The sequence below is a fragment of the Carcharodon carcharias genome, chromosome 1, assembly GCF_017639515.1.
Source record: "Carcharodon carcharias isolate sCarCar2 chromosome 1, sCarCar2.pri, whole genome shotgun sequence".
Lineage (NCBI taxonomy): Eukaryota > Metazoa > Chordata > Chondrichthyes > Lamniformes > Lamnidae > Carcharodon > Carcharodon carcharias.
Window position 1 is genome coordinate 194,248,825 of NC_054467.1, and position 18,332 is coordinate 194,267,156.

The following is an 18,332-nucleotide window of genomic DNA, read 5'->3' on the forward strand; positions in this document are numbered from 1 at the left end:
ATGATGCCACCACCAAACACATCTTCCCTTCACCGCCTTGTCGGCATTCCATAGGGAGCGTTCCCTCCGGGACACCCTGGTCCACTCCTCCATCACCCCCTACTCCTCAACCCCCACCTATGGCACCACCCCGTGCCCACGCAAAAGATGTAACACCTGCCCCTTCACTTCCTCTCTCCTCACCATCCAAGGGCCCAAACACTCCTTTCAAGTGAAGCAGCATTTCACTTGCATTTCCCCTAACTTAGTCTACTGCATTCGTTGCTCCCAAGGTGGTCTCCTCTACATTAGAGAGACCAAACGTAAACTGGGCGACCGCTTTGCAGAACACCTGCGGTCTGTTAGCAAGAATGACCCAAACCTCCCCATCGCTTGCCATTTTAACACTCCACCCTGCTCTCTTGCCCACATGTCTGTCCTTGGCTTGCTGCATTGTTTCAGTGAAGCCCAACGCAAACTGGAGGAACAACACCTCATCTTCCGACTAGGCACTTTACAGCCTTCCGGACTGAATATTGAATTCAACAACTTTAGATCTTGAACTCCCTCCTCCATCCCCAACCCCTTTCTATTTCTTCCCCCTTCCTTTTGTTTTTTCCAATAAATTATATAGATTTTTCTTTTCCTACCTATTTCCATTATTTTTAAATATTTTTAAATCTTTTATGCTCCCCCCACCCCCACTAGAGCTATACCTTGAGTGTCCTACCATCCATTCTTAATTAGCACATTTGTTTAGATAATATCACCAACTTCAACACCTATGTGTTATTTTGTTCTGTTGTCTGCGACATCTTTTGATGATCTGCTTCTATCACTGCTTGCTTGTCCCTACAACCACACCACCCCCTCCACTTCTCTCCCCCCCCCCCCCCCCCAGACACACACCTTAAACCAGCTTATATTTCACCCCTTCCTTGGATTCACCTAGCTCTGCTGAAGGATCATGAGGACTCGAAACGTCAACTCTTTTCTTCTCCGCCGATGCTGCCAGACCTGCTGAGTTTTTCCAGGTAATTCCGTTTTTGTTTAGCATATATTGCTGTTTGTCGCATTTGAGTAGTCTGGGGGCAACTTGCAGGGGAGGCAGCTAGACATATACTCAGATCTCCAACACATGTCATATTGATGGTGATGAGGTGGTGGAAGGGGAACTTCAAGGCATCTTGGCCAAGAGCCATCTGCTGGCCTCGGCGCCGCACCTAGTTGCGCCTCCTTGCCATGGGCACTAAGACCCGTGTATTATTCAAAGTGATGGACGCCAAATGTGTCCAAGGTGGCCGTTGTGGGAGAGGGTTGGGACCAGCCATACTATCTTCTGGGGACTGATCACCAGTAGTTTGGACAGGAGCCGCTGGAGGCCTCAGATGGCCCACTGTGGTTGGGGTGCAGTGTGTGCGTGCAGAGTACATGAGAGATCAGCCCCAATAAATCCTCTTCTCTGTTCTGCAAGCAAAAACAGAGCACAATCAAAGGGAGCACCAGAGGACTGGTGGTGGGCACGACATGCTCCAGTGCCTCACCACGTATGAGGAGCAGGCCATGGAACTGGGGAGGAGGCAGGCGGCCAGGTCGACAGGTGGCAGCGAAGCTGGTGTCCAGCGGGCAGGTATTTGAGGTCCACAGTCCTATCCACTCTGTCTCCCCACCATCCAAACCACTGATGGTTGCTGCACTCATTAATGCAGCAACACTGCTCATTCACAGACTGAGACACTCTGACGTGTGGGTCATGCACAAAGATCCCTTGGCCCCTTGAGGATGTGCGTCTCCACCACCTTCCAAAGTTGCCTTATCCCATTTCTGACCACTATCCCCATGGCCTAACATGCCATGGCATTGCTGCTGCACAGCTAAAGACGTTTTGCATCTTAGGGGGGTTGATACCTCCACCACCCATTCAGCCAGTGCACTCCACATTACTCTGTCCAAAAGGTCCTCAACACCTCACCTGTGAACCTCATGTCACTCAACTTAAACCACATTATTCATCCCTTTGCCAAGGGGAAATGTTGCCTTCTGTCCACCCATTCTTTGCCCCTCATAATGGTATGAAGGTCAACAAAGTGACCTGTCAATCTCTTGTGCTCCACGGCAAATGTCGCAAGTGTTTGCAATGTTTCCTCATCACTCCAACTCTCCAGGCCAGGATGCATCCTGGTCAGGAACCTCTGCACTCTCCCTACTCCAATGGCACATAACATGCCACGTGGTATTCCTGAGGCCATCTGACCAGCCTGTCTGTATGCATGTCTAATGTTTGGCCCTCCTCTTGACTCTTTTCCACCCCACCAATGTTCGTCTCCTTAGGGTCTTGAAGGATGAGCAACTTATGGGGGGGCTGGTGGGGGGGAGGGTGAAAGGTGTTACTGACTGAACGCTAACTGATGCACTGTACTTGTTGTTAATTTCAGCATCACCACCGCATGGCCGCCACCAACAACATCGGTGTCCCTCCTCCACACCTGAGACTCAAGACATGCAACTTCCAGTACATCATTTCAGCAAGCCAGTCACTAGCGCAGACACAAACACTTCGGTGGGGAATTTAACATTGGCTAGTGTCCCTGTTCACAGTGGAGAGGGCATATCACAATCACTGGAGGAGATGGTAGGAGCAGAGAGTGCCGATGGCGCCTGCAGCTGGAGGGCTGAGACACATGCTGAGTCCGGCACCGATGATGTGCCTCTGGAGTTGTCACCAATGCAGCTGCTGCAGGACAAGCGGCAGGAATCGTGTTTGCATCTGGCAGGGTTGCATGAGGGTGTGCTTCAGTTGGTCTCTGCGATTGAGGAGTCCAAGCAGAGTGCAAGTGAAGGCATGAACCTCAGGACAGAGCTTCACCCTTCCTCCACTGAGAGATTGGCGACTCTCATGGAGAGGGGCTTTAGACAGATGGGGACTTTTCTGATTGGGTGACGCTCTGACCTGCAAGCCCTCACAACAGTGATGGCCACAGGTGGTCACTCCCAATGTGGGAGATGTTCTGAGCACCAAATGTCGGCGCTCGGTGCCCATCCATCTGCGGTGAGCAGGGAGGTCCAATGTGACCTCACGTCGGCACAGCAGCTGCCTGTCATCACTGCAAGCTCCTCTCAGGGTGTTCCGGATGAGGGCAGCAGCTCCTCCGCCCCTCTGCCAGTGACTGTTGCATCCATTGAGGTTGCAACAACTGGGGAGGTGCCAGTTCTGGAACTGGCCACTCCCTCCCAGGCTTCACAGACGCCTCCCAGAGGACGGGCGCTAAGGTCATCAAGGCCAACAGGACAGCAGAGTCAGCAGGCTGTCTCACAAGCCACTCCGAGCAATGGGGAAGCACCTAGAAGTAGCACCCGCAAAGAAAGCATAAGGCCCATTAGGCACTCCACGGGTATGTCACTGATGATTTTGTGTTGGCCTTTGACTAGGGAACAAATACTTATGTTTGTCATTGAGACATTTCTGTTTTATGTTGGACAGAATAAAGTCCACTTTCCTGACCATGGTTGAGGGCGTTTCCTTTGTGCTGCATTTGTATTGTTCACAGACATCTCACGAGTGTTTGAGTGGACATTGCTGTTTCTGTACTAAGCCCTTAGTTGCAGATGATGAGGTGGAAGATGTAGCACCTAAGTGCAACGTGTGGAAGCGCCAGGCAATGCTGGTCCTGCTGATCCATGTGTGTGGAGCTAGCTGAAGGTTCACTGGATTAAAGTGTTCCGGGTGTCCCTGCCTCCTTGGTGTAGTAGAGGGTCGGCGTGCTGCCCTTCATCATCGCCCTGTGCTTCCTTATCCTCTGAGCCACTGCTGGATTCATCATGTGCAGCCTCACCCACTGCGTCAAGGTCTTCATCGTCAATTGCATCTCTCCTTTCCAGCGCAAGTTTGTGCAGAGCGCAGCATGCTACCACTATCACAGAGACAAGATCTGGCGGGTACTGGAGTGCACCCCCTAAGCAGTCCAGGCAATGGAAGTGCATCTTGAGAAGACCGATAGCTGTCTCCACCACAGCCCTTGTGGAGCCGTGGCTCCTATTGTAGCACTGCTCAGCTTTGGTTCTTGGATGGCGGAGAGGTGTCATGAGCCACATTCTGAGGCGATAGCCCTTATCACCCACCAGCCAACCATCCAGCCGAGCCAGAGCACTGAAGAGCTCTGGCACCTGGGAGTGTCTGAGGATGTAGGCATCATGGGAGCTGCCTGGGTACCTTGCACAGACTTGCAGAATCTGCATCCTGTGATCACACACTATCTGCACGTTCATGGAGTGGAAGCCCTTCCTGTTGCTGAAGGCACTGGGCTCACCTGCTGGCGCCTTGATGGCCACATGTGTACAGTCAATTGCAACCTGGACATGGGGGAAGCCAGCAATGGCTACAAAGCCTCTGGCTCGCTGTGCCTGACTTGCCTGGTCCCAATGGAAGTGGATGAAGGTCAATGCCCATCTGAACAGAGCGTTTGTAACCTGTTTGACACAAGTGTGGACAGCTGATTGGGAGACACCGCGAAGATCACCCACCGAGCCCTGGAAGGAGCCAGAGGCATAGAAGTGGGCGGCAACTGTGAGCTTCGGAGCCGCTGGCATGGGGTATCCACCCACGCAGTTAGGGGAGATCTCAGGGCCAATTGTCTGACAGGTATGGTTGATTCTGTCGAAGGGTCATGAGGACTCGAAACGTCAACTCTTTTCTTCTCCGCCGATGCTGCCAGACCTGCTGAGTTTTTCCAGGTAATTCTGTTTTTGTTTTGGATTTCCAGCATCCGCAGTTTTTTTGTTTTTTTTTTGTTTTTTTCTCTATGGTTGATTGTCTCCCTTGAAAGTCGGAGCCTCCTTTGGCACTGCACCTCAGATATATTGAGGTAGCTGCTTCGCCGCCTGTATACCCTGGCAGCAGGATAGTGGCGTCTTCTGCAGCCCCTTGCACCTTGGACAACCCCTTGGCCCAGCACCCCTTGTGCCTGCGCCTGGCCTCCCAAAGGTGGCTCCCCTGGAGGCTGATCATCCACTCCTGGCCTCCTCCTTATTCTATCCCTCCCTTCCTCTTTAGAGGAGCTGCCTCCAGCGGAGACGTCAGAACCCATACCCAGGCTAAATGGAGACCTCCAGAAAGCTGCCGGCCCAATAAAGATTACAGTCTGTAGACTGGTTTCAAAGTACACAAAAACCTCTTGGAAATCGATGTGAACTGGTAACAATCACACAGGCAAGATTAAAACACTTTCTGCATTAAATACTTCATTAAAAACATGAAGTCCATATATCACACCAGTGCATGAGTTTTAATAAAAAATCACCTACTTGCCTTCCCGTTGGGCCCCGGCGCCAAGCCGAAGATCGCACGGGCCCCTCAAAATCGTTGACAATTGGCAAGTTAAGAGCCTTAACTAGGCCTTTAATTAATGGCAGGCATGCATCCCGCTGCTGTGCGCGCCCACCGACCAAAATATCGTGATGTCGCGCGCTGACATCGGGACGCGCATGCGCGACATTTTAAGTGCTGACCTGCCACCCACACGTCAGCCAGAAAATTCTGCCCATGGACCAAAGATTTCCTTCCAATAATCTCACCACCATACCTTCACTAGGGGCACGATATCACAGTTGGCAGGGTTTACCACTCCACTATCAAAAAAGGCACCATGAAACCCATCCCTGCTCCAGCGGGCAGCCATTTTAAGTGGCTCAGGGCAAAACCTCTGCCCCCATCTTGGGAGAAAGCCCTGCCTCTGAGAACTTCCAGGCAATCAGATTAGAAGGCTGCTCTCTGATCCCAGCAGCACCAGTAGGACTGCCTCCAGCCCCAGTGAAGAAGAGCCAGGAGCATGGTAAAATGGAGGAGTTCTGGAGCAGCCAGGAGAGGAGGATCCAGGGAGTTCAGGGGAGTGAGGGGGCTGGAGGCTGGAGGCTGGGGTGCGCAGGCCAGTGGGCAGGGAACAGCTGGGGAGCAGTGCAGGCATTGATCGGAGGGACTCCATTTGGAAAAGGGGGCCTGTGAAGGAGGCAACCCCCTTCCTTACCTACCCAAGGCCCAAGAAGGTGTACCTGCCGGGCTTTCCACCTGGCATTGCCGACCTCCTCCCAAAGGCCAAAATTTTGGCTGCTTAAGGGCCTCAATTGACATGAGGACAAGTGAGCTGCCTGAGGCTTCACCTGCTGCTGTTAATCATGACCAGGTCAGGGTCGGGTGGGTAGATGCAGGAAAAGCACCCACAGAATTTTACAGGCCCCCTCGCCTGCAAACCTACTGGCAGAGTTCTGTTACTTTTGCCCCAATCTGTCTTTGGATTCTTGTTTTAAATGGGCCATTCTGCCCTCAGGTTCTGTTGCAAAAACAACCCTGTTTTTTTAGTCATCTGCTATTCTATTTTCTATCCTGACTGATCACAGCCAGATATAAATTGAAAACTTCCAACACACTGGGTGTAAAGTCTGAATTGTTGTGATCACTGTCAAGACCAATAGCTTTTAAGAAGAGATATGAATTTCCTCAACACAAAGGATCATACGGCAAGATTTCATGTTTTAAGACATTTATTGTAACCTACAAACTAAAATCAACATCGACTAAACATTACTTAGTAGGTAACAATACAATAAAATGCAGAAAGGGTGTACCTTATTAATTTCTTGATACAATCAAGAACCCCACACCATGTGCATTGCACCGCATCTCAGTAAAAATGTAGTCCTGTGTTTAAAGTTCCCCATTCCCTTCCAGCTTTAAGAGGATCGCTTTCCCTGTCCCACCAAGGTGAATATTCCAATGTTGTTTTAAACTAAGTCCTCTCACTCAATCTTCTGAGTATACTCAAACAGACTTCCAGTAACAAGGGGCTCACGGGAACTCTCTGGTCTTTATCTCTCCACAGGCTTTGTTTCTTCAAGCAGTGGGTTCATCCTGACCAGCACGCTGCTTGGTGGTTAATCTGAAAATTGTTCTTTTTCTCTGCTTGGCATAGCAGCACCTGTTGTGGTTCTTCTTCCCCAAAAACTCTCTGGCTGATTCTAAGAAACTGCCTCCTCTTTTGTGTCCAGGTGTTAAAACTTGCACCTTACTTTCAATAAGTTTTGAACTGGGCCCCTGAGTCCATGGCAAACAGGTTGCATGGGCCAGTCACCGAGCAAATTTCATAGGAGATCATGATCCCCCTCTCTAAACTATCCAGTTTTACCTTGAATTAAAGGAGACAATTTAAAACATAACTGTTTTATAAAGTCCAGTGTTTGTAACAATCACAAAGACAAGCCACTGAGTGCCTTATTATTCACAGTCCACACGAAAGTCCACAAAGTTACTTCAATAGTAATGTTCTTACCTACTATCACAAACTCCTTTTGCCTCCTGTAGTAATTCATGTTGCTTTCAAAACAGATTAAAAGTAACTCTTTTGCTGAATCCTTTTAATAGAAAAAATGGTCAAAAAATCTGAAATTTGATACTGCTGTAACAGCCTCCTACAGCTATGGAATTGGCAAGTCCAGAACATCAACACTGTAGGCTCTTAAGAAGGGTCATACAGACTCGAAGCATTGCTTCTGTTTCTCTCTCCACAGATGCTGCTAGACCTGCAGAGTTTTTCCAGCATCTTCTCTGTTTGTATTGTAAGGTTACCAATGGCTGGGAACTGAGCTGTACTAACTCTACTAACACTGCAACTACAATGGTAGGGCAGGGACTCTTCAGTGGCTCAGTCTTGACCTCTCAAAGCCTCTCCATACTCCACAAGACTTAAGTCAGGATTATGATAGAACATTTGCCACTTGCCTGAATGGATGCAGCTGAAACAACACATAAGAGAGCTGACACCATCCAGGATAGAATTGACTCCTTGATCTGTGCTCAAGTCACTGGACTGAATATGTACTTTCCTGAGATCATGCAATACACTTTGACATAGTACTTAGGAACAAGGGACAAAATACATGCAAGGTGCAAGCATAATTGTACCTTTAACCAAAGAATGAAGATTTGAATCAGTTCAAGTGATCAGGCTTTATTATAACCTGACAGGCAAAATGAGTGAGGGAAGAAATCCTATCATCTATCAACCTCTTATGATCTTTCATGGTTGATAAGTTTTCAAAATTAAGATGGAAAGTGTTGGCAATTTATATTAGAATCAGTCTTTGATACCTAGTGACTAGAGAGAGCTTTGTTTCAAAGTATATATGTTTATTACCTGATGAAGGGTAAAAATGGCTCAAAACAAAAACAGAAATACCTGGAAAAACTCAGCAGGTCTGGCAGCATCGGCGGAGAAGAAAAGAGTTGACGTTTCGAGTCCTCATGACCCTTCAACAGAACTACTGAGTTTTTCCAGGTAATTCTGTTTTTGTTTTGGATTTCCAGCATTCGCAGTTTTTTGTTTTTAGCTCTGTGGTAAAAATGGCTCCCATGTCCTACCACTCCAAGGCCAGGATTTTCCAGCCTTGGCATGGCAGGACATGCCATGGGGGATTCAGCTGCTCAGCCAAAAGTCTATTGACTTTTGGCAGGACTGGACAATCCCAGCAGTGGGCGGGGCTGGAAAATCTCCCCCCAAGTCTGAATGAAACACTGTTTTTTATGAATTTAGAGAAGTTGAGGGAAGTTACTCAATGTCTGTGCTTAACCATTTACATGCTAATTTCAAAGAAACTAGTCTGGCAGGCTTTCCTGAGTTTAAAACAAATAGGGGCTAGATTTTATTGAGTTAAAAACCCATCCAGGTAAATATATAAAAATATTCAAAATCAAGTCCCACATGTCTCTACCTTTGCAACACACCCATACACACAAGCATGCAGAATTACAAGCTATAGACTAGGTAGTTACTGTCTTATCCAAATTAAAGTTCAATTTAAAAACAAATGAGAGTTCACTATTTATGAATCCTTGGCTGCGGCAGATTCTTCTCCACGGTTATCTAGAGATTTCAGGAGTTGAAGGCACTTGTAAAACTGCAATTGTCGGAGACAGTTTCTTCTTTTTTTAAAAAATGTAATCCATTATTTCCAGAAGTCGATGATTTTTGCAGCTGAGGCCCCTTTTGGTGGAAATTCGCTACATCAGTGCTGGATTTTTAAACTATAAGAGATAGGGCCTTAATGTGGGAAAAGGGAAGGGAGCTCATTATTACTTCATTGATAGCTTTTGCAGACTACTACTGTTTTAGCGGCTTGTGTACTGTATTTAAAGATTACAAAAATGAGTACCCAAGTCACATGACCTCGCTTCCCATAATGACTTCAGAAGGTATTTGCTCAGCTGATATCTGAACCGATTGGCTATTGTGCCATCACTCATGCACAAGTCATATCATTGTGACAATTACAGTTGTAAAGGAATCTGATATAAGACATAAAGATACTTGGATAATCATGATATGATTGGGCACAGTCAGCATGGATTTGTGCAGGGGAAGTTATGTTTGATGAACTTGTTGGAGCTTTTGAGGATGTTACTAATAATGGATGGATGTAGTGTACTTGGATTTTCAGAAAGCTTTTGATAAAGTTCCCCACAGGAGGTTGATTAGCAAAATAAAAGCACGTGGGCTAGGAGGCAATATACTGGCATGGATTAAGGATTGGCTAACAGGCAGAAAACAGAAAGTAGGAATAAATAGGTCATGCGCACATTGGCCGGCTGTGAATAGTGGGGTAATGCAATGTATACATCAATGATTTGGATGTGGGGACCAAATGTAATATTTCCAAGTTCTCAGGTGATACACAGCCAGTCGGGAATGTGTGTTGTGAGGAAGATGTAAAGTGGCTACAGGAGAATTTGGATACTGGGTTTGGATTTAGTGAGTGGGCAAGAAGATGGCAGTTGGAATATAATGTGGAAAACTGTGAGGTTATCCACTTTGGTAGAAGGAACAGGTATGCAGAGTATTTCCTAAATGGTAAGAGATTAGAAAGTGTAGATGTACAAAGGGACCTGGGTGTCCTTGTCCATAAGTCATTGAAAGCTAACATGCAGGTGCAGCAGGCAATTAGGAAGGCTAATGGAATGTTAGCCTTTATCACAAAAGGATTTGAGTACAGGAGTAATGAAGTCTTGCTTCAATTGTATAGAAGCTTGGTTGGACCGCACCTGGAGTACTGTGTGCAGTTTTGGTCCCCTTACCTCAGAAAGAGTATTATTGCTATAGAGGGAATGCAATGAAAGCTCACCAGACTGGTTCTGGGGTTCGCGGGAGTGTCTCATGAAGAGAGTTTGGGGAAACTGGGCCTGGATTCTCCAGATTTTCGAAGAATGAGAGGTGATCTCATTGAAACCTACACAATGCTTAAAGGAATAGACAGGGCAGATGCAGGTAAGATCTTTCTTCTGGCTGGGAGTCTATAACCAGGGGACACCATTTCAAAATAAGGGGGAAGCCACTTAGGACTGAGATGAGGAGAAATTTCTTTACTCAGAGGGTTGTGAATCTTTGGACTTCTCTACCCCAGAGGGCTATGGAAGCTCATTCATTGAATATGTTTAAGGTAGAGATTGATAGATTTTTGATTAACAATAGTGTAAAGGATTATGGGGATAATGTGGGTGAAAGGTATTGAAGTATTCAATCAGCCAAGATCATATTGAATGGCAGAGCAGGCTCGACGGGCTGAATGGCCTTCTCCTCTTCCTATGGCCAGGGTTTATTGGCGGTCAGCGGGCTCAGCAGGCAGGCCTGGGGGCAGTCAGGAAACTGACCGCTGCCTGTGATCAGGATCCGACTGCGATTTCATGCTGACTGCCCAAATAATGACCAGCCAGGATGAAACGCGCGCTGCAGTGCTCAGTGCTGCCAGGGTGGGAGAGGTGGGAGCGCGAGCACTGAAGTTCGCACATACACATGGATGCGTGCAGTAAAAGGTCCCTGAAGCACAGGGCTGCCTCAGGGAGCTGAAGATTTTTAAAATTTAACATTAAAAACTTAAGCCATGTTAAAAATATGTATCCACATCCCCTCATGTGACTCTTTCACATGAGCAAGGATATGTTATGAATGAAATTTAAACATTTTATTTTATTTTTATTTGCTGTTGGAAACCTCATCCTGCCTGTGGATGAGGTTTCCTAAAAAACCTAAAAGCCGCTTGGCCTTTTCGCCTGCCCGCCAACTGTAAGGTTGGAAGGGCAGCGAAAAATTTAATTTAATTATTACTTTAATGACCTTAATAGGCCTGTTAATTGTCAGTGGACGCGCTGCCAACTCCTGCGTGCAGCCACTGACTGAAATATCACATGAGTGCATGATGACATCAGGACGCTCACCTGACATCATTGCGTGTCATTTTACATTCTATCAGGTCGGGCGCACGCCTGCCTGACGAGCACAATATTCTGCCCTATGTTTCTCAAAAGTTCAAATACAAAGGTTATACTTATAGTAAAATAAGAAATTGAAGTAAAACCTGCCAACATTGACACGGCTGAATCAAAGAGGCCAATTCTTCTCAAAAACATGTAAGAAATTTCCTTGCAGAAAGGTAAGCTATGGCGGTACATGGCAATATTAGCACTGATCAACTCTTCTAGGCAGTGAAACAAATCACAGTAACAAAATAGGGAAGTTTGAAAGGCCCAGTTGACTCCCTTTAATCATGCTGCTCTAGTCAGAAAAAAGATGCCTAAGTACAGATAGCTTCTCTTGTTAAATGGAAAGACAAAAGAAAAGAATAATGCAAACACTGATTAACTTAACAATACCTCAATGTTTGAACATTAATTAATGATCCAGAAATTGAAATTTCTACCTATTTTAATTTTATTGTAAAAGCAAACTTGAGTAAAAGCATTATTTCACCATTTCACTTCTAACTTATTTGCAAAAGTTTACAAAGACACTGAATTCACCTAAAATGTACTTTTTCTAAAAATTGTTTTTACTGTCCAGTTTTTTTTCATGTATTAAGTTTTATAAGTAAATTATTCTTAACTAAATCACTTCATCGCCCTTATTCTAATTGCAAGAGACAGATAATTCAGATACACTGAGTGACAAATCAAATCTATAACTCATGAAACACTAAACTAATTAATAGGTCTGTCTGGGGTTCTTATTACATGGAGCTGCTGTACTACATTAGAATGCAAAACTGCTTATTGTAATCTATCAGATGCCACTAGGATCATTGATTCCTGGCTACAAAAGATGATGGATTTACATATTTAACAAGTCAACCAAAAAGTTGTTAATATGAATTCTTAATAGGAGACCTGGAGCTAAACTTTGGATTAAGCCCATTAGTGGGTAGAAGGATCCTGATACATGATTGCCCACCTCCGTTTGAGATGAGGCAGGCAGCACACAAACCTCATGCTGCCTGCTCATCACAATGATTAGGATTTGCAGCCTAATTCTGCAGTACTGGCTGTATGCTCAGCAGAGGGCCTGGCTGTGTGTGGTTAGCACTGGTTTCAGTCAGCCTGTGCCTCTAAATGGGATTGTGCATTCAGGCTGCAGCAGCTGATGAAACTGCATGTGGAAAAGGGTAAAGACTGCCAATTAAGCAGCAGAACAGGGAGAGGGCTACCAGGATCCCTGATGTGGCACTTAGACCAGGAGGTGGAAAGGAGGAGAGAAGTCATACGTTCACAGGGACCCAGGTATACACTGTAAACGGAATGTAAGCTGGTAGCCACAAGATCAATTCAAGTAGTGTGGTTCCAAGGACCTGGCTGCCATTCAAAAAAATGTTCAGTGGCCTCGTACGTATGGTTAAGGTCACCTTCGAATATCACCTCCTAAACACTGCACCACCAACCTCACACACTTCTCAATGTTCCACACCAACCCCTCACTCACCACTAAACAATCAGGACACAGGCTAGCATCCAGATACTCTACCTCACCCACATGCACTTAACTATACTGCAAGTCTTACACTCACATCTCACGGCTTCCACATGCTTCCGGTTATTCAACGATGACAGGCAAATCACCCAGATACATTGCAACACACACAATGCTTCCTTCTTTCTTGCAGGACAAGATCACACACAACAAGGGGCAGCAGCAGTGAAGTGATGTGGGACAGGCATGCCTGCATCTCCTGAGCCTCTTGGCAGAGAAGATGCTGCAACTTACAGGGTTGGAAATTACTGAAGTTGTTGCATTTGGTGTCGCCAAGAATATTCATGATGACAGTGTTCTCTTATCTTCTTCACCTTTTCAATTCCACTTCACCCTCATACTTCTATCTAGTATGAAGTGCAAGCTGCAGGCAGTGTGTGAGCATGCACTTCTTGCTTTGCGACTAAACCAACCTTTCATTTTTTGCATTTTGGCTTTCAGATGCTCAAGAAATGTTGCCTGGCAAGCCACTGCCTCATGATGAAGGGCGTGAGCAAGAGCAGACATCAGATGATGAAGCATCATCAATTTATGTGACAATCACAGCCACCAGCTCAGATACTGACTCTGCACATACTTTAAAGGGTGGGACTGAGGCAGGATCAGCAAGTAGTGAGTCACTGGGCATGAATGGGCTGCATCCGGAAAAAGAGGAAAGGATTATGTGAGACAAGAATATCACAGATGCCAGTTCCTAGGAGCTCAAAGTTGCAAACAAGTTCTATTTACGGGGACTCAGATGAGGACATCAAGGGACAGCAGAATGCTGATGGGCATGTGCTCTGAGATGTTGGTGCATTCACTGACTTGCCACATAGCCTCTTGTCATTATTAAGAAGTCTGGAGGGGTTAAGCTCCAATTTGGCACAGAGTTTCGCACAGAGCTTGGGTCTCTTCTTATCCAGCGTGTAAGTGGTGGCCAACTCCATTTCCACAAATGCGGACTCAGCCGAGCTGCAGAGTTCCAACTCCCATTGCAGCACTTCCATCTGCTGCTGCACTGCCTGAGTGCTGCGCTGGAAGATCAGACTGAGATCATGAGATCCATGGTTGTTGCCATGTGAGCCCTGATATAGCTGGATCAGTGGAAGAGCAGCGTGCATGCAAATATTTCCAAAAAAAATGAAGAGAACAAATGAATTTATAAACACTCGGATAAAAATTGTGTGTCCAAAGAACATATGGTGGATTTTGAAAATGTAACATCAAAAGAATAGATTGTTAGTAAAGGTGGAAGGGTAGAGTTCCTGCTTTCAGTTTCTTAAAATAAGTGGCTTCAGAGATAATGATTGTAATCTTCCAAAATTCCCTAGGTTTTGGAAAGGTCCCAGTGGACTGGAAAATCACAAATGTAACACCTCAAGAAAGGAGGGAGACAGAAAGCAGAAAACTCTAGGGCAGTTGGCCTAACATCTATCATTGGGAAAAACTTTGAATCCATTATTAAGAAGGTAGTTGTAGAACATTTAGAAAATCATAATACAATCAGGCACAGTCAACATTTGTGAAAGGGAAATTGTGTTTGGCTAATTTACTAGAGTTCTTTGAGGAAGTAACAACCAGGGTGGATAATGGGGAATTAGTAGATATTGTGTATTTGAGTTTCCAAAATGCATTCCATAAGGTGTCAGTTGGTGAATTTTTTCTCTTTTCTCTCTTGAAACTAGGGCATTTGTTCAAATTTAGGAGCTGGGAAATTAAACATTTCAATCGGCGTTAATATAACAGTAAGTGCATTAGTAAGAGTATAAGCACAGAGCAGGTCTAGAGGCAGCAGTGTATACCAACTAGAAAATGCGGTCCAGCAACTCGCCAAGGCTCTGTCAACAGCACTTTCCAAACCCATGACCTTTACCACATAGAAGGACAAGGGCAGCGGATGCATAGGAAGAGCATTACTGCACATTGCGCTCCAAACCACTCACCATCCTGACATGGAATATATCATTGTCCCTTCACTGTCACTGGGTCAAGATCCTGGAATTCCCTTCCTAACAACACTGTGACATACCAATGTCAGATGGACTGTTAAAGAAGACACCTCACTACCAAAACAAAAACAAAAACAGAATTATCTGGGAAAAACTCAGCAGGTCTGGCAGCATCGGCAGAGAAGAAAAGAGTTGACGTTTCGAGTCCTCATGACCCTTCGACAGAACTTGAGTTCGAGTCCAAGAAAGAGTTGAAATATAAGCTGGTTTAAGGTGTGTGTGTGGGGGGCGGAGAGAGAGAGAGAGAGAGAAGTGGAGTGGGGGTGTGGTTGTAGGGACCTTACAACCACACCCCCACTCCACTTCTCTCTCTCTCTCTCTCTCCGCCCCCCACACACACACCTTAAACCAGCTTATATTTCAACTCTTTCTTGGACTCAAACTCAAGTTCTGTCGAAGGGTCATGAGGACTCGAAACGTCAACTCTTTTCTTCTCCGCCGATGCTGCCAGACCTGCTGAGTTTTTCCAGGTAATTCTGTTTTTGTTTTTGTTTTGGATTTCCAGCATCCGCAGTTTTTTTGTTTTTATTTTTTGTTTTTACACCTCACTACCACCTTCTCAAGTGAAATTAGCAATGGGTAAAAAATGCTGGCCTTGCCAGTGATGTTCACATCCCAAGAATGAATAAAAAACTACCAGTAATGACCTCTATAGATCAGGTATTTTATACTTCCAGATAGACAACCAGGGGCTGTAAAATATTACAACATAATATTAATCATTATATAATATATAATAATATGATTAAATAAATCAACTTATCATTATCAAAAGGAAGTGCTTTTTGAAATACATTAAGTAATGTTCAGTAGTGTTATGTAATAAATATTCCACTCACATAGCTGGCCATTATGATTTTAATACAAATCTAATCTGATTAGTCTTATGAGCAGCAGTAAGTTGGACCAAATGGTCTTTTATTATGTTCTGTCTCTTAAGTACAAATCTTAACTGACTCGTATTTAAATTCTGATAATCTTTGTTGTCCCTTAGTGGCACTACCACCATGCTAAATGGGATAGATTTCCATAGATCTAGCAACTCAAGACTTGGCAATCATGAGGTGCTGTGGGCCATCGGCAGCAGCAGAATTTTACCCAATCACTATCTGTAACCTCATGGCCTGGCATACCCACCTCTCTACCATTACTATCAAGCCAGGGGATCGACCCTGGTTCAATGAAGAGCACAGGAAGGCATGCCTTGTCTCCAGGGAGCAGACTTGGAGGGAGGAGCACCGGAACGGTGAGTATAAATCTAGCTTACCTCAGGGATTCACAGCCTTGTCTCCAGGGAGCAGACTCTGAGGGAGGAGCACTGGAGCATTGAGTATAAACCTAGCTTACCTCGGGGATTCGCGGCTTTGTCTCCAGGGAGCAGACTCGGAGGGAGAAGCACCGGAGAGGTGACCTTGGGGCACAGAGTAACTGAAGTCAAAAGTGAAAAAGTGACATCACAGGAAAGCTGTGACCTGATTAGTTGGTAGGAAACCTGCACCAAATTTGAAAAAAAAAACACTGCAAAGCTAATTAATAAATTAATTATCTCAGTTGAGAAGGCTGGGCAGGTGATGTGCTGTAGCTGTATAATATGGGAGATGGCAGATCCCATTGCGAGCAGCAAGTGACCACATCTGCAACAAATATTGGTTGCTGAAGGAACTCCGACTCAGAATTGAAGAGCTGGAGTCCGAGCTCCAGACTCTGCAGCACATCCAGGAGAGGGAGAGTTACCTGGAAGCTATGTTTCAGGAGGCGGTCACACCTGGTAGATTGAGTACCTCCAATTCTGTCAGTGTTCAGGGTCAGCAGGGTGTGACTGCAAGTGAGGCAGGTAGAGGGATCCTGTGTTCAGGAACAGAGGTGCCTCAGCTCTTGACCTTGTCCAGCAGGTACGAGGTACTTGCTCCATGAGTGGATGAGGAACAGGGCTGTAGGGAGGATGAGCCAGCTGACCACGGCACTATGGCACAGGAGGCCATTCAAGAGGGGGCATCAAAAAGACAAGTGGTAGTTGTAGGGGATTCTATAATTAGGGTAATTGATATCTTCCTTTGTAAGCAGGATCGAGAGTCCCGCATGGTATGTTGCCTGCCCAGTGCCAGGGTGAGGGACATCTCTGACCAGCTTGAACAGATATTGGAGAGGGAGGGGGAGGATCCAGTTGTTGTGGTCCACGTCGGGACAAATAACATAGGTAAGACTAGGAAAGAGGACCTGTTTGGGGATTATCAGGAACTAGGAACTAAATTAAAGAACAGTTCCTTAAGGGTTATAATCTCCGGATTACTACCCGAGCCACGTGCAAATTGGCATAGGGATGTGAGAATAAGGGAAGTAAACACATGGCTAAAGGAGTGGTGCGGGAAAGAGGGGTTCCATTTCGTGGGGCACCGGCATCAGTATTGGTACGGGAGGGATCTGTACCATTGGGACGGTCTCCAACTGAACCGATCTGGGACAAATGTTCTAGCGAAAAGGGTAAATAGGGCGGTCAGCAGGACTTTAAACTAGAAAGTGGGGTGGGGGTGGGGGGGAAAGAAAGGGTAAAACTCCAAGAAGTATGACTAATGTGAAACAAAGCAGCAAGTTAGCGTGTCGGAGGGTAGATTCAACTTCATGGGAAATTATGAAAAAACTGAAAAGAAAGGAGAGCCCAGGAGAGGCTATTAAAGTCTCCAGAACACAAAATAGGACAGAGTGTTTGGAAAGGGCTAGGATTCTAACTTCAAGCACATCAGATAAAGGGACGACAATGAGAAGGGGACAGGAAATACAGGACTGAAGGTGTTGTATCTGAATACATGCAGTATACAAAATAAGGTAAATGAGCTTGTGGCGCAGATTGAAATTGGCAGGTATGATGTGGTGGGCATCACAGAGACATGGCTGCAAAGGGATCAGGACTGGGAGCTAAATATCCAAGGGTATACATCCTATCAAAAAGACAGGCAGGTTGACAGAGGGGATGGGGCTGCTTTGTTAGTAAGAAATGAAATTAAATCAATAGCAAGAAACAACGTAGGGTCAGATGATGTAGAATCTGTGTGGGTAGGGTTGAGGAACCGCAAAGGTAAAAAAACTATACAGGCCTCTGAACAGTAGTCAGGATTTGGGCACAAGATACACCAGGAGATAAAAAACGCGTGTAAGAAAGGCAAGGATACAGTGATCATGGGGGATTTCAATATGCAGGTAGACTGGGAAAATCAGGTTGGTAGTTAATCCGAAGAAAAGGAATTTGTGGAATGTCTACGAGATGGCTTTTTGGAACTGCTTGTGATGGAGCCCTCTAGAGAACAGGCAATTCTTGATTTAATTATGTGTAATGAGGCAGATTTGATTAGGGATCTTAAGGTGAAGAAAACCTTAGGAGGAAGTGCCCATAATATGATAGAATTTACCCTGTAATTTGAGAGGAAAAAGCTAGAATCAGATGTACCAGTAGTACAGTTGAATAAAGGCAACTACAGAGGCATGAGGGAGGAGCTGGCCAGAATTGACTGGGAGATGAGCCTAGCAGGAA